Raw genomic sequence first — 22,205 nt, 5'->3', positions numbered from 1 at the left:
ATTATATGTCTGGTTTCCTAAATATCCAAAGTGAGACTAGACTAAAGCAGTGGTGTTTTGAGACCTTCCTAATTTTGCCTGATGCCTTCCAACTTACTTGCTCGATATCAACACTGTTTACTCCAGTGGGTTAATTTCACTCACTGTCACCATTCTTGGCGGAAGTAGGCTGAACCATTCACATTCTTGGCTCTAATTCTGACTTCATGATTTTTCCAAGGTTATGCATTATAATCACTTTCAATAGTGGATTTTAATTTTGTGTGCCTTGATTTCATGTTGTTCATTAAAGGGTCTGCAGGCAGAAGCATGAAGTTTGGCCTGTCTATAATTTTATAGCTATATATTACACACACACACAATACAAATAATAAAAAGATATTAATACTTTAGAAAAAGCTGGGTTTAGTTATTCTCTTTTCCTGGAGGTGAACTATGTCTAATAGGTCTTGCTCTTCTCAAAAATGTATTGTAAGACTTAATTAATGTTTTCAAAGTACTTTAAGATACTTGTATTATTAAATGTCCTGCTAGTCCACTTCTCTTAGTGACTCAATACTGCCAGAAGCTGCATCTTCTGCCAACTGCCAACAGGCAGCAGCCAAAACAGCAGTGGCAGACACAGAACCTGCACTGGGAAAGCTGGAACAAGGGCAGTTATTGAAGTAAATAGTCCAAGCAAGGAACAGGAACGGGAAGAAGACAAAACTGAGGGCAAGGGAGAAGCTAAGCCCATCCTCTATCCTCTTTCACCCTACAGATGGACTTTTTCTATACCACCTTTCTTCTCTTGCTTTCCCTATTTCTCTGAAATATGTTGGGACATTTTAATTCCTTTCCTTCCACCTTCTTCCTCAGAGTGCTATCAAGGGCCCTTTTTGGGAGTTGAGTAGAATGCTATTACTTAGATTCACTGGCATTTAAATCCCAGCTTTGCCACTTGCTTACTGGAGGGGCTCTTTCTTTTTCCTAGTCTGTCTTCAAAGCTCACCAAAGTCATTGACAGTCTACCCCTAGATTATGGAAGATTAGGCCTCTGTGGACTCTGTGGCATTGCTAAAATGAATTCAACAGTGTCTATAGAACCCTCTGGAAAAAAAAAATAGAAATAGATTGCTATCCAAGGAGAAACTGGCACTACTATTTCCTGGAGAGCTGATTGCACATTTGTTTTTTTTTGTCACCAAACTAGGCAAGCAACTGCAATGCCAGTGCAGGGCGCTGTGCCAGTCCCAGGGCAGCAGAGGAAGAGTTATGATCTCATTTCAGTTAACAGAATTTAGAATTTGTTTCATCAAAAGTACCTTGACAAAGGCATTACTGTTTATGGACCACTGATTACATGTCCCACAGTAGACAAGACAGGTAGTAAAGTAAGACAGGGCTTATCCCTCAGCACATACTAATGAGGCTGTTCTGTCTGCAGCTCCCTGTGGCCAGATGCTGTACTTGGATGGAGTCCCACTGGGATTCTTTGTGGGTGCAGTCGCAAACAGTCAGCTGCAAAATCACAGTTTAACTATTGCCTTTATCAGACAAAGCCAGGAAGGAGTATTAAAGGTAAATGATACATTCCTTTACTGGGGAAGGATTCCACATCCCACTCTAACCTGTAAATACAGTAGCATATTACTGTGTTAGCTTTTGCCTAAACCCTAAACATTCAACACTTCTGGGTACAGGTTGGGTGTGTTCAACTACCTAAAAAAACCACAATTTGAAACGGCTACTAAGATTGCAACATTTCAGAGACCATGCCCACATACTCATAGCATCAACAGGCAGCACAGCAGTGCCCCAGATCTATCTTAGCCAATGGACTTCACTCCTATAAAGGTAACATTGCTTCTCTCTGCAAAACAGACACTAGCACTGCATTAAACTGCTGCCACTCCTTGAAGCGTCTCAAAGACTGTCAGGAAGCAGACTGGCAATGACTGCTGCCTGCCCATTTGCCCAGGAAAGTGAGCAGCATGGGTTCCCCTGCAGGTTTAGACTTGTCTGGAGAAAGGACAAGTGATCGTTACCTCCTCTAAACGCTGCAAACATTATAGCATGGATTACTCAGTCTCAGCAGACTTCAAAAAGCCTTTGTCATCCATCAGAAGCAGCTTCATCCTTCCCCACGTGCCAAGCAGTGCCGTTGTTTTGTAATGAACAGCTTCCATCAGAGCGTACAATTTCTCATCCTGTCTGACTCGGCTGATCATTCTTGTAATTAAGTCTCTTTTGATTCTCTTTGGCAGCACACCATCTGCCCAAGAAGGCACACCTGGAAAGCAGTTTTCCTCAGGTTTTGCTATCCTTGATTAAACTCTGTTTTAAAGCAGAGAACCTTAATCAAAAGAATTGCCTGACTAGAGGTAGCTGCGCCTGTGTCACTTTTGTCACAGATTCCCTCTGAAGACTGCAGGATTTGGATTTGCATAACAATTTCCAAAAATGGGTCCACCATGGAGGGGTAATATTTTCAGAGGATTTAGCTTCTAAGAAAAAAATCCAATGGAATGAATTAAAGAGAAAAATAATAGGGTACAAAAGATATGTAATAGGTTTCAGTAGTAATTACTATAAATTCCTATAGAAATTACTGGAAATTTTTTTTTTTTTTTAGTATTCTTTTATAACTCATAAGAAACTAATTCCTGAGTGAGTTCAAGAATATGTAAAAGGAAATATTTATCTTCTAATGAAAAGCAAGTTTAAAGTGATGCTACCCCCATAATATCAGGAATCAGAGGCCAGGTCAGTGCGGTACCTCATATGAGGCACAAAGCAGCCAGGCAGCATGAGATATAAAAGAGAGAGATGCTTTTTATTCAGCTGTCTTTGATGGTGAGGTAAGGATCGACAAAAATTTTAGATTGCTGATTCTGTGTTGAATCAAATGCCAAAAGAAAGATCCATGTGAACTCAGATACACGTATGAAAACACACATGCATACATTTCTCCAAACAGGTTCCAGTGCTTTCTTCCTGTCCATTCTCAAACAAAACTGCACCTCACTGCCAGACTAACATCAAGCCCCATGCTGGTTCTCCTAGCTTATTACAGGTCTTTAATGGCTTCTGGTAGAGTGTAACAAAGCTCTGAGTCCCTGAACCTGTTAATAAAATGACAAGCTGCTTCCTGTCTCTGATCCCCCATCATGACCTCTGCACTGTGTAGAAAAGACAAGAAACTTTCTTTTTGTCACGCGAAAACTTTTTCCCTGGTCATTTACAGTACCCAAAAGCAACTAGATAGAAAGGTTGAGATAGGAGCCAACAAGTATAAAAACAAAGACTTGGGGGGAAAAAAAGGTACAGTTTCTGAAGTGAGAAAATTACACTGAAAGTGTAGTTTTCTAAGTTTGCAAATAGTTGGTGCCAACCAGCCTGAGCTGCTTAACAGCAGTGATACAGCTTTAAAAAGCAATGATAAAAACCCACTTCATTTACTAAATAATACACTTTTTTTTTACCTATTATGAAAGGCTGCTGCATATCACATAGATATCAAGGCAAGCCACCTAATGGCCTAATTTCAGACCCCACTGCTGTAATGTTTAGTGCATGGGATACAAATTACAATGGATTCAAAACAGTGGTACATTTTAAAAAGGAATAGTACTGAAATGTAAATTTACTAGCTTCTGAAGTATGTGTGTGAATTTTCATAAGATGTCTGCTAAGAACTGGCAAGAATCTGTAGCACTGATAGCTTGGGCTGGGCAAGGCTTAGAAATAAAAGTAAGCACCTGAGAGACTTGTCACATTCTCAGGAGGAGTTATGCTATTTACATGGTTTGTAGTTCACATTTATAGCAGTGTGGGTTGCTCTTTATTTCTCCTACTTTGCATCCTTTCACTGCAGTTGTCTGTTCATTCAGCAAACACGTTTCAACTGAAGCTTCCTTGACCTGATTTATATCTCAGAAAATGCACCTGTAACAAGCGCAACTGAACACTCAACTCCCACTTTTATCTCTGACACTATCCTTTTCTTCACCCCTTCCTGGCCAAGTCTCAATAAATTCTTTCCCTTGCTAAGCTCACATAAGCAGAATGACATGCTTACTAACAAATGGCTTTTTCTAGTAGCTTGTTCCTGTAGAAAAGAATGAAGTAACTACAGAATGATCTGCTTACTAGTAAATAGTTTTTCCTAATATCTTCCTTCTGTAGACAAAAAGGAAATAAATATGGATCCACTGCTTTCACCAGACTCGCACAGCTATTCTTTTTGTTAGGACCTACACAAGCTGGACTTAGTTTTGCCATTTGTCACTGCTTCGCTCTCACCAAAACCATCAAACTGGCATTTCTAGTACCACATCTTCTAAACCTGCCATAAAACGGGGCAGTACTCAGAACACCAGTTCCTTCTCTGTGGTACCCACTGCGGTGTAAACAACTGTGCAATGATGCTAGGAAAACATGTGGCAGGCACGTCTATTAGCCAAAGGTAACGGAACAGGTTTTGTGTGCCTCTGGCTGTTGCAAATCTTTCATGCAAAATTGTTTAAAGACTTTAAGCTGTATAAAGAACATCTTTTCATTTGGTTTACTTGCTGTAACAGGAATGCTTATAAATAGCTATCTGGGGCTCTTTGTTTGCATACATTGCTAACTAGCAACTGTGAAAATCGTCTTGTATACATCAGACTTTGATATAAATAATAGAGCCACACAGGCATCAGCTTCTGTGAAGGCCTTTCACATGAAAAAAGCTGTTAAAAAGGCCATCTCCTGTGGGTTGTTCTAGAATGTATTCTCCGTTCTCCCCAACAGAAGGCTTCAGCCAACATGGGACACAGTTATGACTGGGCCTTGTAATCAGAGGATACCTTCTTTACCCATGTAACAGCTATTTTTCCTAACAAAGTACAGTGATTCTGGCCAAGAGACCATCATACTTCAAGGAGGCAGTGATTCACATCACAGTTAACCTGAGCAAGTGCAGATCTGTGCTGTGCTGCACATCCAGCATCAGGCTGTGCTGTGTTGCTCAAACCTTTTGGCCACAGGACGATCTCCGCCAGTTATTCACAGCAGAGGAGCCTGCAGGCAGCTCCCACTCAGCACCTGTGGCTACACCACCCCGGTGGCCTTGCCTTTATCGAGCAGTGCAGCAGGAAGTTCTCATGAGACCAACCCTTCTGACTGATATTAGAAATTACCAATAAAACTGTTTTCTTGCAAGAAAATAATATGCTAGCTCAAATGACAACAAAAAGGAAAATTTCTTCATGGGTGAGATCTGTGCAGCAGGCCATGGGAAAAGCCACATGGGTCCAGAAAATACTGCACAAATGTGGGGTGCCCAGCATCTGAAACATAAAATTCACTCATTCTCTACATCCCTCTTCTTATTCTCTCTTATTAAAACAGATGTTTTAAGTCTTTCTTTATTTGGTCTTTCTTATTGAGATCCAGAAAGAATCCTCTCCCTTTCTCTCACCCCCATCCTCTGGTGCAAAGCACGCAGAGGCACATTAGCTGAAACGCAGTGGACCATACCTTCTGCATGTAAGGAGATAGAGGGAAGAGCTCAAAGTGATGCTGGTGCTGCTGGTGTATGCTTAGGCTTTACTCAGTGGCAGGAGCACAACTCTAGGCATTCACTGAAATTAATATTGAAGAGGTCAGCAGTTCATGTTTAATGCCTGATAGAAAAATACTTTGAATGGGATACAGCTACAAAAGAAAACATCCACATTTATATGTTCAAAAGTATGTTTCTACCGGTGATCCAGTAATCTTAACTTCAAAGCAAAGAGATCTAGAAAATACATTCCCTAAATTCTAGATAACAAGTCAGTGTGCTCTAGTCAGCAAGCTCTCAATTCAGTTGCTGAGTGCACTGTGCTGCCTGATGTGGCCTAAGATATTGCAGACATACAAGTGGGGACAGCAGATATAAGGAGTTAGAAACTTTTCTGACAGAATGAAGCCCAGTTGGAGGTCAGCATGTGTTGAACCCCCCCATACATTGCTCTTTTTATGCCATTAATTTGTGGGAGAGATTCAGAGAACAAGAAACACACAAGCACTATGTTCACCTGCACAATGATGTACAAAATCATTGTACAAATTGTACAAAAACAAACAAAAGTAAAAAGCTGTTATGGAGCCCCTCAAAAAAGCATGAGTTTCAGAGGAAGTAGTTCAATGCCATAGCTCTGCTTGCAAATTCATTGGACACTATTTTCTTCTATTTTACCTCATCTCTTTTCATAGCATATTAATTCTCAACTTGACATTTGCAGCCTGAACACTTGATTCAGAGTTGAGAAAACAGCTTAACAAGGAGAAAAGATATGCAAAATTAAGGGTTATTTATATCATCACTAGCTAAGTCACCTAGATGCTTAAAAAGAGTACTAAACCAGATATGAATCTCCAAACTTTTTAATGCTACATTCAAGCATATGATTAGATGTTGCAGCACAAACTAGTAGCCTGCAACAAGGCTTTACTGTTGGTCAGATTCTACTGTCTGTGCTGTATCACCTTCCTCCAGATGCCAAACCACACCCTCCTCTGTCCAACCCCCTCTCCCACAACCCTCAGCACTTAGCAGCACTTAACCACTTAGCAGGAACGAGCTACAGCTGCACATCATCCACGTCAACCAACCCACTGCCTCTGAGGCAAGGCCACAGCTGCATGTTATCAATGCCAATCAACCCACTGCCTTCATTCCTCTACAGTTAGAAACTTGCTGCATTGAAGAAGTATTACTAACTTTGGTAATATAAGATCTGAAAAAAACACTGAATGAAGTTGCTGTTGTTAGGGGAAGACAGGAGGGCAGAAAACATTGTTTTCAAATCTGGGGGGATCTGAGCATTTTGGACTAACAGACGAATCTGTGGAACTAAAGCTACTCGCATAGAAATTATGCAGTGGTGATATGGACAGATAAACCTTCAGAAACAAAGTTTAATTTCTTCCTTATTCCCTGAGGAAAAAAGTAAAACCAAAAATGTCATTATAAATTTTTGCATCAGACTTTGTGAGGGTTTTTTGGTTTTGTTTTTTTTTAAAGTTTAAAGGAAATGTTAAGGATGAAGAAGAGATTATTTGAGTTTCCCCATATTAAACAGTATAAAATAAAGGGAGATTTTAGCTTTTGAAAGGCAATCTCATAAGTGGTCTATAAAAAATAAATTTTTGTGGGGGGGAAAAAAAAGCATTTTTTTCTTACCCCCAAGAATTCATTACTCTTCAAAGAAAATGTCATGTTCAATACGGTCTAATTAGACAAAGACATAAGTCTCTGGGAGAGTAAGCTATTAAGGTAGAATACTCTTTTAATTTAAATTTAAGCCTTACTATCTTCAGTGGGAAAATACCCAGTCATTTCCCTATTCCCACCTTCAAGGCATACCCCGCTGATCTTGTCACAGGTCTAAGTACAATACTTATTAGAATTAAATGCATGGTGTTCAACATGGTCCCCTGAAGAGAGAGCATATCAATGCAGTATCTCAGTGCATATGAAATTGCCAGGTTATTCAGCTGTCACTCTCTAATAGGTTCTGAACCCATTGATCGACTTCAAGCAAATTTCTCAAAAAATCACCAAATGAAAGTTTTATGGTCAGTTTTTTAAAAAACAGGTAGTCAGGCAGACATGAAACACTCTTCATGAAGTCCCAGTCCAAAAAAAAAAAAGCTTCAGTGAAGAGCTACAACTTATTAAGCATCGAAGACTACATCTGTGATAGCAGGTAGTATAGCTCAACAGGAGCAAAGAACTTGTGCTGGTGACCAGATGACCACACTATATGTATAGTGTATAGGGGTGTGGCAGAATTTTGAACCAGGTTTAATTTGGTCTTGTGAACGGAATGCCTATTAGAAGCTATTGTGGTAAGGATAATAAGAATTAAACAGTATGGCACAGGGCACCATCTGGAGAAATACAAAGATAGGAATGCTAACCATGGCATGCTTTCTCCTCCAAATGAAGTGGCACGTGACAATAGCAGAAAATGAAAAATGAACACATTATTCCCAAAGCAGGACTATTGGGAGAACGAATTAATAGAGGAAAGGATTGGGTATTCCGATACATATTTAAAATTGTGGAAATTTATCCCAAAGCTCTTAACATTTGGAAGATTGATGTCAATATAAAGAATCATGAGATTTTTCATAAGATTACAGTTAATAAGCTGTACTGGTGGTAGCAGATCAGGAGCTTTTTTAGCTTTCTCCTATGCATTTCACATAGAGGGGTGGCTGACCCACCAGCCGACGGCTGTGCCCTTCAAAAGAGGCTCTGGCCTCATCCTTATACAGAGATAAAAAAGAGAAAAATTTGTGATTCACTTGCACTTTTCTTGCCCTGAGGTACTGATTTAGTACCAAATATGTTCTAAGACATGATGCTCACAGTTTTAAAAAGGTTAATGTTAATGGTAGTGGCCACTTAATTAGCCTAGGTTGCCTGCTGTGTCCACTGTCCCTCTAATAGGAGACATGAGAAGTAACTATGCCCTGCAGTCAAATGGTCAGGCAAGATATAAAACAATTTCCAGAAAATAGGCATTTGTACTGAGAAGAAAATGAGAGAAAAGCTAGGGAGACAGACTGACAGCTCAAAGGCTCATCAGAGAATGAACTTTTAACATATGGCAAGAAGCTGAAGGAAGCCATGAGGTAAAATAGTCAAGATTGCTATTAGTTTTGGGTCTGCTTTAACATATTCTGTTGTTGTTGCTGTTATTTCCTACAGTAAATAGAAGTTGGTGTTTTCTTGGCATATTTCACCTTCATTGGTAATTCAATGTAAGTGACATTATAAAGCCATAATATGAAACAAAGGCAATATGCATTAATGGTTTAAACTTCAAAAAGATCATTAATAACTTAAGTAATCCTTGAATTAATGAGCTGGAGTCTTCAGAGACTTTTTGCTGGTTTTTGTCCTGTGCCTTAATGCTGAATTGTTGGACAGGAAACATTTGTTTTCTAAGTGCAAATCACAATCAAATGACTTTATCATGCTTCAGCCTCCCCAGTGCAGTTGAAGCGAATGGCTTCTTCCATATTCTGCTCAGGTTTGATAGTGAAAAATTACACAAAAGCTGAAAATACCGTATAAATATATACTTCATCATAAAATGTACTGCTTATAATGTAGTTGTAATTAGAATGGAGTAAAAGTAAAGAAAGGTAGTTCAAAATATTTTTTAACAACTAGTAGTTTTTCAGCATGAAGGAGGACAATTCCAATCCTGCAACAAGACAGTAGGGTAGCTGAAATAATTCATACATTACTTTAAACTTCAAGTTGCTTCAGATATGAAAAATTAGACTCATATTCTAGTTATAGAGTAGTTAGACCATAGATAACATATGCCTATGAAAAAGTTATAAATGGAAATGTCATGAACATTAATACCCCACTTTTTTGTTTGCAGGTCTCAGTTTTGCTATTTGTCTTCAAAATAAAATACATATTATCCAATTTCCTGTGCAATATATATATATATTGAAAAAAAAAAGGTGGGCCATCTTTTTCATTTGTAGGTACTCTCTAATGAGAGACAAACTCAAGAAATACAAAGAAATGTCAAAAGGTTATTTTCATTTTGTTGGTCTGAAGACAATTTAGGTTTTCTTCCTTGTCTTCGGAGAGATGCAGAAGGAAGCATTCACTGCAACTGCTCGGAAAGGGAAAGCATTTTTCCCTTAACTGCAGCAGCTGCCACCTTTTCAGCCTAACAGTGAAACCGGCACTGAAGCTGCAGGTTTGATACCTTGAGACTACTGAATGGACGGAGTAAATTGACTCGATACGGTTTATTAGCAGCAGTCAAGCAGCACAGTAAGCATTCACTCTATTCAACACAATAATGTTTTTTACGTTTCTTTGGTGGAGTTATTATTTAAATCTCTCACTTACAGTGGCTTTTCCGCAGTGACTACAAATGCTTTTGTGGGAAATTCTGACTACTTGAACAAGGATGAAATACTGGCACAGTATACAAAGAATATAAGCATCAGGTCAGGAAGATTGTAACAGTTATTCATCTGGGGTTCAGACAGAAGCGAGTAATCCGACATGCTACAATTTTTACTGTGGCTTTTTTTCTGTGTGGCAAGCAGTATGCAGAAAAATAAGCAGGATATTGGCAATATATCTCAGTATTCAGTAGAACAGCTAGTCCCTTCTATTTCCATTCAGATTTGATTTTGGTGGGGTTACATTGATTTATTCCAACTGAAAATAAACTCCTTTAGACTTTAACAATTGTTATGGATGTAAATTTGCAAGCTAGAAACTGCCAGTGCTGGTTGGCCGGACATGGATAGGTGGCCTGCATTTCATAACACATAATGGATTTTTGGTGAGACCTTTATTTTTTTGTTTAAATAAAGGTAGACTTTGATGTTTTTCTTAGGGCTTGTTTAGTGCTGCTATACTGATTGCAGCTCAGTAAACAAAGATGGAAAAAGGACAAAGTGAGCTGTGTCTAAGCTGTGACACAGTATGACAGAAGCAGGTTTTCTCTGTATCTCTCTACAGACCAAAGATAATTAGGAAACTGCTATTTCATCCTTTCATCTACCTCACTGTGACCCAAACAATGCAAGTACTTTGGAGCTTTTTGAAAATTTCTATCATTTCTTCTGTTTCCATTATAAAATATGACTTCCCCCAGCTGAATTATTTTCGGTTTTCAGACTATGAAATCCCCAAACCTGTTGACACATCTGAAAATTTCTGCAGAAGGAGATTTGTTTGTTCCTCATTTGAATCAAGATAAAGACACTTAATTAATAATATATGTGTATATGAGTATAGTGTGTATCTGTGTGCATGTGTGTATATATATGTACACATAGAAAACATCCGTCTAGCTCTGATATGAAAATGATGGTAAATAAAATATTGAAACAATGGAAAGCAAACAGGAGGAAAAATCATGTTGAATTACAAATCTGGATCCATAATCATAAATCCCCAAGAAACCCATAGAATCATTCAGTTGGAATAAACCTCATGAGGTCATCTGATTTAGCTCTTCCACACCAAGCTTGGAAGTTAGATAAAACTTCAAAGTTAGATGAGGTTGATCTGAGTTACATCCTCTTAGCATCATGTATTGAAATTAAAAAATGAATTTAGGAAACTTTAAAAGTCACCCACTCCGTGGCACCATTAGCTCTACCACTCTGATCTATGCTTCTATAACATGCGTTTGGAGAACACCCATAGAAAGATTTCTACTGCTTGCCCACCTGCTTTCAGTACTTGACTGCCCATACACTTAGAATGGAAAAAAGTCCTATTACTCAAGATTAAGATTTCAGAGCTCTGCTAGCTTGTTCTTGCCCTTGTCCCATAGTATTCAAGCATAAGAACTTAATGTCATTTTAAAACAGATCTTAAAGTCATAATATTTTCAGTAGGAATACAAAACCTAACTCCTTCGGGCTATTTACAATTGTAGCCAAATATATTAAATATATTAAAACAACAGTAACTGGAAAATACAACTTCAGAAATACTAGAAACAATGCTATTTTGTGAATGCAGGAATTGATTTTGCAGTCTTTTATGTAAGTCAGTCATCTACATTTTCATTACAACTTGTAATACTCAACGAAGCTGACAGCTTGTCATTGACCCAAGAATTCCAAACAGAAAAGCTGAAAGACTGGAAGAAGGGTTAAAGTAAAAGACAGGTCAGTTGAAAGAATAAACAGTTCACATCTTAGAGGATAAAAAGAGCTGAAATGGAGTGCAGTGAATTCTTTCCAGCCCTGATTCAAAACTCTTTTTCTAAAAGACACTAAAGCAGAATAGGAGAAACATTAAAAAAAAACAACCATACATTCTTTTTTTAAAAAAAATATATGTGAAATTCTTAAATGTACAGCAAAAATAACATATGAAAACTGAAAATAAAGAATCTCAAGGGGATTTTTACTGTATAGCATTATGTTTAGCAGCCTGAAGAAAATTTTTGCCATATTGACTATTCAACCTGTGAGTAGAAGTGTTACAGTTGCATCTGGTAGCTCCATGCCAGAGGTTTATCCAGTTAGTTATGTGCAAACACCTGTTTTGTATAAGCAGAAACCAAGTGTTCATGACCCTGTAAGTTTGCTGAGTCTTTTATTACATGAATAGTAGAAGATGGATTTTGCTGTTCCATTAAAAAAAAAAATGTTAACCCAGTATAGCATGAAAATATATCTGAAACAGTGAAACTAATTTCTTCCTTCACCTACTGAAAGTAATACTCATAACCAATCCAAATGGGTTTTTTTCCATATCATTGAATGCAAAGTTTTTTTAAAAAAAAATACAGTGTATTTGGAACAAAATTCACCTAGAATATATTCTTTGTTGTTATGCAGAATGCTTAGTCTGCATAGCATGTAAAACCCATTTTAGGAATTTGCAAAAATATAATCTTGTTGATACCTAAAACTGATCTTAATTCTTCATCAAAACTTTTCTTTGCTATTTATCACTGGAATCCACAGACTCTGGTCACATCTCTGTGCAATTTTAGTTCCAGTAAAGCATATTCTAAGTGCTTTACAGTCTTATTAAGGCTTTGAAGAAGATTACTAAGAAGGTCCTCACCTCCATGGGGTATGAAATAGGAGTAGAGTCCTTCTGCTCCACCTTTGGCAGCCTTTTCCCTATCACGTTACATCATAACAACCTGTTGCTCAGAGTGCTTTCCTTACCTCTTAGGATAGTGACTATATTTCACTCTAAGGAAATTTTCAGTCTAAGGCTAAGCAAGATAGCCCCCAAACTATGTTATATTCCCCAGCTCTTAGAGAATATGAACAAACTTCACCCAGTTTTACATTTGAGAGCGAAACAGATGTGGAACACTGACACGTAGGATTACCTCATTTCATGAATAAATTACAAATAAAGATAACATGTGTCCCTCACAAACTTGATCTAATGTGAGAAACACCAAATGGTATGGTATTCTCCCCACTGCATTTCAGCCCCCGAACTGGACCTACATTATGTTTCCTTGGCTTTCACACACAGACTATTAATGAACTGGAGCTTGTAGGTTCCCCCCTCAACTACTCCCAACACATATAAACATACACAACTTACAGAAATCCTCAAGTCAGCCTTACATTACTGATTAATCATATTCTCCTTTTTTTGATCTCTGTATCTTCCCAGTGATTTCAAGCTCCATGGGTTTGGTTTTTAAAAGTCGTCTTCCTTCCAGAATTTTTTCAGTGTTTTCTACCCGGTAGCTTGCCCACTGAAGCTTTGTGCTGTGCTGTTACTCCCTCACCTGCTCTTTCAGCTCATTGCAGGTTGTTCATATATTAACATCTCCTGGCTAAACTGGGGTCTACCAGTGTGAGTCTAATGCATTCCCATTGTCATGACCACAAAAGGCAAGCCAAACTGCTCCCAGATCATACAGAGACACTTTATTTGGGGCTTTAAAGGGAAATACAAGTTATTAATGAAACCTTCAGAACAATCAGAAACAGGCTGAGCAGATGCCTGCTGCTTATGTAAAGATTTACATGTAAAGCTGCTTGAAAATATTTGATTTGCTACAAGTAGCTTTTTTTTTTTTAAAAAAAGAAAGTATTTTTAAGTATTCTCAGATTTCTAAGCAAAACCGAAACATCAAGACTGATTGATTTTTTTTGTTGTTTTTTTCCCAAAAGAAAAAAAAGCCTAAAAAATAGCAAAGAAAATTTCAAAGACATTTTTCTCCAGTTTTTGACAACAAATTTCATGGAAATTACAATAATTTCTGAAGAGGTCTACTCATAAGAAACCAGGTGCTTACATCTTTTCCTTTCTTTTTTTAATATATATTTGTAATTATCATATGTATTACCATATTACATTTATTCATAAAATCACTGCATGATCTGAGGAATGAAAGCTGCTTAGCCCTTTGAAGAGTTTCAAGTAATAAGATATTTAATGAAAAAGCAAAGTATCAGCAGTCTGACATTCAGTGCAAATGCATGCCAGACGTATACTCTCCTCCAAGGCAGATTTAGGCTGGAGGGACCCTAGAATATTACTGCAGTTCTTTGCCATTTACAGTTATACAAACTGAGCGAGGTAACATTTATTTTGAATACCACACTCTAAACCAAAACATTTTGTGATTTTCATTAAATAGCAATTTATCAATAGCGTGGTAATACCTCAACACTGAAAGAAGGACTGGAGTCAGTGCAGACCACATCTGTTTTTAAAAGCTATACTTTTGTTCCTTAATCCTGTATTCAGGGAATACTGCAAGTTCTGATAATCAGCCTGCTATTTCACTCAGACTTTGTTGTTATAAATGTATTAACTTTTTCATAAAGCAATCTGTATTTGCAATTAATCAACTGAGTTGTCTCTTTAAGATAGTAGCCTAGCAACTTCCCTGAAGCCAGGAGAAGTCCCAGTTGGTGCTGCAGAATCACACAATTATTATCTCAAGCCTGATCTAACTCATGCAAGTGTTTCAAAGCATCTTTATGATTAAAAGGGAGGAGACAAAAAAGTTTGGTGAAAGCTGAAAAAAGTTACATGTAGGTGAGTATTCTTCATGTGCATGTGAGCTAAATAATTTTTCAGGGAGCAACTATTGTTTTTATTCGTCTATAACTTAATGCAGATTTGTTTCTTATTTCCAAACAGGGCCATCTATGAAAATAGCTTTTTCTTTTCATTGTTTTGCTTCATCTCCAAACTAACCACTCATTCAAGTGAGCAAAATTAGGATGCTGGAACCATGAAAATGTACTTTCTAGGTAATCTGAAGTGATGTGAACCCACTTCAGAGCATTTTATTGAATTCATATCAAGACTAGATTCCCAAGTCCATGCAAAATGATAGACCACATAATTTTAGATTTGGCTAAGCCTTTCACAGCTTCATGGCATGGAGTCTGGAAATACAGGGCTTCAAGGTGCTTCAATACCATTGCTCAATCAGGGCTGCAGACCTTAAAATATTTGGCTGAAAATGGCCACAGAACCACCCTTGTATCAACAATGGATTGGTCTTTGAATGGGAGCAAATGAAAACCCAGGGACAGAGATATATCAGGGTCTCACTTTTACACACACATTGCACACAGGTATATTGCATGCTTCATTATTTGTAATGTCTTCTTTCAAGTTTAAAACAGAATTCTGCTTCCACTCCCCCTTTACAGCAGCATGAAATGTATGCTACAACGAACAGTAAATACATATCTTTGTTTTGGGAGGACAATTACTGCCAGCAGGTAATGGTCAACAATGTACAAGACAGGTCTCTGCCTGTGCCTTCTCTGAATGTAAGTCTAAAGTTTTTTAACATGTTCAACAAGATGAACATAATCTATGTCTGTGCAGAAAGTTCAAAGGATCCCAGTGGGGGAAAGTTTTCTTAATTTTTCTGTTTGCTGTCTCTGAACATCTGACAATGGTCAAAAGCCTCAAGCCATTCAGGACTAATGTCAAACTTTCAATTTAACTTCAGTTTATGGGGACCAACCTGAAGATGAGTTTGTCCCTTGTCTAAAGTCATTTTTGTTGTTCCCTTGAATATTCAGCAAGCAGCAGCTGAAACTCCTTTTCTGAAATCTTCTTGTATTCATTACCAGAGAAGCAGAACAGTTCTGATTCAAATCGCTGAAAGGATTTCATTTAACTCAAAATATATTGCTTCAGGGCTTTCTGTCTGGGGTCAGAGATGAAGATTGTTGCAAGCAATAGTAACTCTCTACCAAAACCAGAGCCACTGAATGTTGAGAAGCCTAGATGACTGGTTTGTTTAATTACCTAAAAGTACATAGTTTATGTGAAGCTGAGGATGTTTTCCTTTTTTCAGTACAACCTGATTATGAAACTAAACAATCCTTTAAACTTACTTAGTTACAGAAGTGGCCAACCACTTCTGTTATTCTTCAAAGTGATGAAGTTAGAATTATTTTTTAAAAAAAAAATAATCCCTTTTTTATATTTTTAAAGGACTGACTAAAAGTCAAATTCTATAAATCCCAGTTTGACTATCTGTGGATTAATACCATTACTACATCTTGCTACTTAACTCCTAGTATGTTCTATTTATCTTCCAAGGTGTTACACTGCTAAAGACCAATGGACTATTCATTGAGCCAAAAGGCAGGGGGGTTTATGTCATTTTAAAAACATTTCTTCAGAAAAGCTGGATAAGGCTAGGTGTTCTTTGCACAGCAATCAAAGAGAGTTCTCTGAAACTGCAAATAGTCAATGACTGATTCAGATCCTAAAGCATGAAGATTTATAAGGGAGAGGAATCAATATGATGCAGTTGAAAGGAGTGGGAGTAATAAGAACAGAACTAAATTTAAGAGACAGAGGGCTGACCGAAGATGCTTGCCTACCTGCTGTCTTCACCTTTGCAATTCACTTCCCAGCCTAGACCTAAAGAGCTGTACCGTTAGAAGGCTTTCAGGCTGGTACTCAGATATAGGGGAAGTAGGCAGATAACCGAGCAAACATGAGCACATATGGTGTAGAAGAATCAGGCCGAACTTGGCATATTTGGCCTCTTACTTGTTTCCATGTTACAGAAATAAGATTATATTTATGCTACAGAATTAAACTATTCTGTATGTGCAAAGCATAGGATGGTCTCCTGATTATATCCAAAAGAAATGTGGATGTTGGGGCTTTAATATAAGGTTCTAATACTTGCTAAAATTTACCCTAGTCTGCCATCTTAATCGTACCTACTAGAGAGCTACTATGCTCCTGCAAATAGCATAAGTTAAATACGCTTCATGGGGATGAGCAGGGAAGCATTTTTTTCATCAGTTTTGAGCACCTGTCATCTAGCTGCACTATATCACCCATTTAGTTTTGTTTTCTAAGACAGGTTGTACAGTAGCTTTAAGAGAACAAAAGATCTCATCCTTGTGCTATGAATAGCACAGAACCTCTCACCCTTGAATTGAGTCATCAGTGACACAAGACAGCTGCTGTCTTCAGAAGCTAGGAGATATTCCAACAACTTCTACATAGTTGCTCTGTTTAGTAGTAACTTTCTTCAGAAGCTCAAGGGCCTGTTTCCTAGTTTAGTATCATTTGCCATGACATGTGACACAAATTTACCAACCTTTTCACACAAGGCATTAATCTATCAGTTTCCAGATGTCCAGCAGCCCAGGCTGCCATAAGTCTGGAAATTTCAAATAAATGCAGTGAATATCTATACAAATATTTCCAACCAATTATACTGTGAATTTCTGCTACATAGCTGATACATCATATTTACTAAACACGAGCAGATCAAAAGCATACAGACAGCACGCCCAAGCCATCACTGGTCTGTATCACAAGAAGGTAGCCATCTTTACTAAAGCTTCTAAGGGATGTCATCTGAACAATGCTTCCATAGAAAGTTGTTATAGGAATATAATCTTCAATTATTGGATATCTAATTCCAGATGAGAATGGAAGAGTATTGTATACTCCAGAATAAGCCAAAATTTCAGGTTTTGTGACCATGTACCAATCTGAAAGTAAATATCTGCATAACTTAGCTACTTTATTTTACAAATTCATTAGTTTAGCATCATTTGCCATGACATGGCAATGTTTAAAGCCAATGCTTAAAAGAATGTTAGGAATGGTTGGCAGATTGTGGCTTGCAATGTTATGCTAAGTCCACAAATAGTCCATCCATGTGCTGCTACTATAATATTTACAATTAAAATTTTGATAACTAAGAATTCACAACAGTTTCAATGTCTGACAGTGATCTGTAGCTCCTCACCAGTAGTTCTGGTTAAGGAACCACTAGCTTGGAAATTGACCTAATCTATCATCTAAAAACACTGCTTTTCAGATTGGGTTTAAAACATTGACAGTTCAACATGGCATGCTTTCACCCCTTGTTCTGCAGATAATTAGAAGACTTTCATCTGATGGAAACTGACATTTCATCACTTTGTAAGAACATCATGTTCTACAGATGTACTTCTGAAAAGATGATTTACTTTATGAGTGCAATGGCAACAGCAAAACAAGTTCCTTGGGTTGTCAGGAGGGTAAAGTTCTCATTTAATGCATGGCTAGACTAATAAATGATTCTTAAAGTCTGTAGAATCCAGATTTTTGTTTATTTTTTTAGAACTATATTCTAGATTACTGTTGAATCATTACAATAAAAATAAGCATATACATGTGTTCTTGCACCCTCAAACTCAAGCAGTGATAAGGGTTGTTTAATGGAGTTGGTACTGGTATCGATCGCTCATTGCTTAAAAAGGCACTTGCAGGTTAATCAGATCTGCAAGTGTCTTTCTCATTATTTACATTGCTGAAGAGGCTTAAATATTGCAGGGAAAGAGCAAGGTTTGCTTTGCCAGATAAATAAAAATAAATTTGTTGTCGTTAGTAAATGTGTTAAATGCAGCAAGATAACAAATCCTGCAACTCTCTCGAGGATGATTTTTCAAGACAGAGTAGCCTCTGAAAGGCAGTAAAGACATGGCTGTGAACACAGTACTATGTAGGAGGTATTGCTCACTCCCTCTTCTGGTTAATTCTTCTGTTAACCTCATTTCCAAATCTGATTTTTCATGTAATATGTGATATTAATCTCCACAGGGGATGGACAATTACACACAGCTGTTTCTTCTTTTAATCTTGTTTCCAATTCATAGCTTGGACATTTCTTATGCAAATTGTTTGTCTTCACGACACTCAGGTTCTCTAATAGATCTGGAGACAGCTAATGTGACTGGATGTAGATCTTGACGAGTTTCTATAACACTGAACACCTTCACCACATATTGTTTTGCAGCTGTACTTGCAAATTCCGTATCCTTGTGTGTTTGCATCATTCTGACTACTTGCAATACAGATTGGTGTATTGCCAGTGGCCAAAGTTTCTTCACAGACTCTTTTGCCAGGTTCCAGCAGATGCCATAACAAGTACCATGTTCAATAGTAGTATCCCCTGGCTTTGTACCAGGCTGCAAAGTACATGGATTAATAGATTAAGGAGAGTTGAATCTGATGTCAGGCAAAGTTGTAAGTAAAGTTATATTCATGTTTAAGTCTGCTTTTTTCTAAAACAGTTCTACTCCCTATGCGGGAAACATTTTTCCTCCAACAGTGTATCTTCCCAGACTGGCAGATCATGGATACACACGATTTGTAGGAGGGTAGGTTCTTCCTCCTCACATAGTGGGATCTAGTTCTGCAGCAAAGGGTACAAAACATTTCCATGCAGGTGTAACTGCAGAACAGGTTCTTATCTCACTCAATTGCCTGACAGACAATGCAAGTCAGAGAGCACACCTTATCAGCATTATGTTTGTTTACTTTTGTGTGTGCATATACTGTATAAATCTCTGAGTCCATTTGGCTGAGATTAGAAAGGAAGAATCGACAAAGTGACATGAATGAAATGCAGCTTGCAGTTTGATTGTCTGTGGAATAGGTTTCATTTTAAAGTATCTGAATAAGCCATATTGCAAGGAGAAAACAAGGTGCTTGTTCTGCAGTTCATGAGCTCAATTTAATTCCCAAATTGGAAACAGGAAGAGGATTCACCTCACTTTAATTGGTAATAATTGAGCAAAGACTTTTGGGCTACAGCATTGAGAAGGCTAGACTATTTTGTAGCAAACAGCTTCATACCGTACTGCCAGAAGTTAAAGATATTCAGTACCTTACAGGATTAAGACCATAATCCGGCAACATCCAGAAACGTTCAGTACAAACACATATATTTTAAAAATAAAATTCATAAACACAAATATATTTGAAACTTCTCCTTCCCCTGCATTTTATGTATAAGAATTATCTGACTTTCCAATAAAAACAACAGATTTACCTAAACTGTCCTACTCTTCTTCCAGACATGCAGCTCCATCATCATCTTAGCTCTTTCTCTCCTTCAACACAAAGCTAATTTTTTTCATGTTCAAAGTTCTTTGACATAGAAATGTCTTCTAAAAATTCCTGGAGACAATGTGGCTCCTGATTTTTTTCCTCTGGCATTAGGCACATGCTGTTAGGACCCTGGATGCACTACACCAAGCGTGGGGGTTTGCCTGCCTTTCCTTGCAGCTGGCTGTGGCTCCCAACTCAGGCCTGTCCTGCTCCCCTCACTTGAGTACGATGGGACTGTGCCCTTGACAGTCAGGTCTCTGCCCTTCCCTGGCTTGGTGTCACTTTTGGCTCCCAGCTCACCTTCCCTTGGGGAGCATCTGGCCCTTGCTGCTCTTGGGCACATACTTTTAAAGACAGAAGGTCTTGATTTCTCAGTTATTAATACTCTAATGCTAGAGTTGCTTGGATGAATGACTTTTGATTAAATTTGTATTAGGCATCTGTCTACTTACTTCCAACCTGTGAATATTAATATTTTTATCTTAAAATTTGACTAGTTAGCAATCTGCCTAGTATTATGAGATCATAATACTGCACCTATCATGAGATCATGAGATCATGAGATCACTGTGCTGATGAGTCTTCAGTCTTGACAGTGAGGTCTCACCAAAAGTTGCTTTTAACATGTTAGACCAATTTTCCTTCCTACAAGAGAGAAACAACTCATCAGCTGTGGATGTTTTGCTGATTTCCTGCATTTTCTGAAAATATATTGCACCTGTCCAGAAGAAATTGAAATTAATCTAATTTTATGAATTCAATTAAAAAGCTTCATAGTACGTCATTGGTTTTGCATGGTAATGTGTTTTTATAGGAATAAGATGTTAACACTGCAGTTCCTCCTGCAAGTTTCCTTTGGTGCCTCACTTTTATTCTGTGCAAGACACTGGTACCGTCTGATCTTTTCAAGCGAAAATGTTTACTACCTCAGTCCTTTAAACAGTTTCTCATTAAAATGGCTCCCATCACTTCCGTCTTCTTGCAAGTACTGTAGTTCTGCCTCGAGCTTGCACGGGTCACGGCAAGGGCAGGAGGTTTCTTATTGATCCTAGGTACCTCTGAATGAGCTGATTTTCAAGCTCCTCTTAACTACTTAGGGTAACCACAGTTCCTCACTCCTGCTCCACACAGTCCTACAGTAGCCAGTGGGAAATCTACCTTGTTCTGGTCATCCTCACAAAAGCACAAGTCACAGTGTGCTATTGCAACACTGAAGGCTAACTGCAGATTGGACTGCATTCATTAGTAAGAGCTTAATCAGCAGGTTGAAGGAAGTGATTATTTCCCTCTATTTAGCCCTCAGAAGGTCACATCGTGGGTCTTGTATATGGGTTTGGGCCTTGTCACTGGAAATGCAGTATCAATGACTAGGAGTCAATGAAGAGTCATGACTATGGTGGGAGGGCTGGAGCACACACACATGCAGGGCCAAGGCAGCTGGGTTTTGTTTAGTCTAACGAGGAGACAATGGAAGGTGGACTATTGCTGCTGCGCGGGAAAAAAGCAGCAGCTCAGGGAAACTCTCATCCTGCAGCATTCTTGGCCAGGGAGAAGTAATAATAATGTAGTCTCTGTGGTCATTTTACTTTATTAATGAGTGGTGAATAAACAGTTAAGGATTTAGCTTTGCTTTCCTGATATCAAGAAGAATTGTTACTGTAGTTTACCTTCACACATGCATTACTTATGCTTCCAAGAAAAAGCATTGGTGACTAAAGTTCTTACTTCAAATAGTGGTAGAACTGTATAGAAGATGCCAGGAAATGGTTGCACGTTTCAAGAAAGGATGGAGTTTACAACAATGGAGACTGCGAGCAGCCTGTGTGCATACCACAGTACAACGAAGCACAGCATCGCAGGTGGTTACTAAAACCAGTCTCAGGAGAGTTACTTCAGCCTGGGCAGAGTAGCCAAATGACACAACACAGCTCCATCTATGCAGATACACTAGTACATTTTCTCAAATTAAAAATAAAAACTATTTTGTGATGGCTGTTTTCTTGATTCAGTGAGTATTTTTTTCATCATCACATGTTCTGTTAATGTATATTTCTACAGATATATGCGCCAAAAATTGTGCAACAGAAATATTATGGGACAATAAGTTCCTATGGAAGTTATTAGAATGAAGATCAATACCTTACTTTAAAAAATAATTGTTGTTATTATTATATTGGTATGAGACTGAAGTAATTCAGCTGACATTTTTATTTGTGATCTGTTGGGAATTTGCATCCTCAAAATTATGAAGAGAATTTGATTTCTTGTCCTGACCTATCTGAAGTCAATGGTCTTCATAACAGCAAGTAAG

The sequence above is a fragment of the Falco peregrinus genome, chromosome 5 (assembly GCF_023634155.1).
Source record: "Falco peregrinus isolate bFalPer1 chromosome 5, bFalPer1.pri, whole genome shotgun sequence".
Classification (NCBI taxonomy): Eukaryota; Metazoa; Chordata; class Aves; order Falconiformes; family Falconidae; genus Falco; species Falco peregrinus.
Note: the sequence above shows the minus strand (reverse complement) of the source record.